The sequence below is a fragment of the Rhagoletis pomonella genome, unplaced genomic scaffold (genome assembly GCF_013731165.1).
Source record: "Rhagoletis pomonella isolate Grant_MI unplaced genomic scaffold, Rhpom_1.0 Rhpom_scaffold_00001, whole genome shotgun sequence".
NCBI classification, from domain to species: domain Eukaryota; kingdom Metazoa; phylum Arthropoda; class Insecta; order Diptera; family Tephritidae; genus Rhagoletis; species Rhagoletis pomonella.
The window spans coordinates 88,193,645-88,195,351 of record NW_023458555.1 but is presented as its reverse complement, the minus strand read 5'-3'; positions in this window follow the sequence as shown (position 1 = coordinate 88,195,351).

Sequence of the window (1,707 nt, the reverse complement as noted above, 5' to 3'; positions counted from 1 at the left end):
TATTATTTCTTTTGTTCCGCAATTTGTCATATTTTAAATTCTTGTCGCTTTTTCAGTGTTGTTGTAAGCTTATCTGCGACGTTTTGCTCACTCTCCATGAGTTCTTTTAAGTTATCTGCGCTCAGATGTTTCTTTAGTTTTGTTGCTATTTCTTCTACCTTCTGTTTTTGTTTTCTTAATAAGTTATGTTTATGTTTGATCAGTAGACTTGCCCCCTTATTCTAGAACCCGAATTTTCGTAATTCGTAATTCGTAGCTACGCTACGAAAAACGAAAAATTCACATGCTGCAACCCTTGCGGAAACATGTGCAGCATTGCCAGCTGTCAGTTGTTGTTCGAAGACAGCTGAACGAAGGAAAACAAAGTGGAAAGGAGTTAAAAAAACACTCATGAGACGCTTATTTATAGTAAAATTGTTTGATTTTACATATTTTGGAGGAAACTATAGATTCTATTACATTTGCAATTATAACAGCGAAAGGACGCGCTATGGGAATGATTTCACAAAGATATGCGCATCTATGTCAGCTTCTGGTTGAATTGTTGAATCACAAGCCAAAACTCCTATGCCTGAAGAACTGGTTCTCAATCCAGTTAATGCAATAACAGCTTCTTTCAAGCCATTGAAAACACGAACTTTGTTAGGTCCACCACCTTTTGCGCTTGATTCTGCCTTCGGTCGCGCTTAGGGGTTATAACCCTTACTAAGTAGAATTCGCCTTTCTGTGTTGCCGGAGATGAGGGGCTTCCGCATGTCAAAGCTATACAACACTTCTCGTGCATATCACTCCGGCTACGCCATCCACAGTATTTTTGCGCAGAGCCCACATCGAAATTTGCAAAAGTGCAGAATTTATTAATAAGCTAGTGGTCGGAAATTTTAAAATTTACTTTCAATAAAAGTTGAATGCTTTGGTTACACGTGTATGTTCAAGTATTTGGATTCGTTTTATGCCTTTGGACACAACAACCGAAAATCATTGTCAAATAACTAAACCGGACCCAAGTTTCTCGATAAGGGGCATCAAAGATTCTTTTTTGCTTTTTTATATAAAGTAGTGGATAAAAATATACGTATATGCGAAAGGCAAATTTATCTGTTTAAATGTAGAACACTAATATTTCCTGCAAACACACATCGATTTACATCTTTTATCTCGCCTCCGACACAGAATTTTTTTCGTACAAAATTACGCAAAAAAGCTTACTCGTTCGTTTTGTTACGATGGGGGCGATCGCCCCCAGAGCTCAAAAAAGCAAAAATTCGCATAAAATATATTACCTTAAACGTGAAATTTGAAAAAAATTTAAGTTTTTTTTTTTTAAATATTTTTATTGAGCTTTGTACCACGATTGTTTATTAGGAAAATTTGAAAAAGCAACAAAGTCTAAGCGGTAGCAGGTGCTGAAGTCTAGAAAAAGAAGTCTGATGAGGAGATGTGGTGATCTCCGAAATAGTGCTATAACTTCTACCGCTTAGACTTCGTTGCTTTTTCAAATTTTCCTAATAAACAATCGTGGTACAAAGCTCAATAAAAATATTAAAAATAAAATGTTAACAAGCCACAATAACATTGACAAATACATAGTTTAGGAAGAGCCTGCCTGAAACTATACAAAAAAGCAAATAAGCAAATGGATGTATTGAATTGACAACAGCAACCACGCTGTCGAGTTTAAATAGCGGCAAATCAGCTGCACTTGAT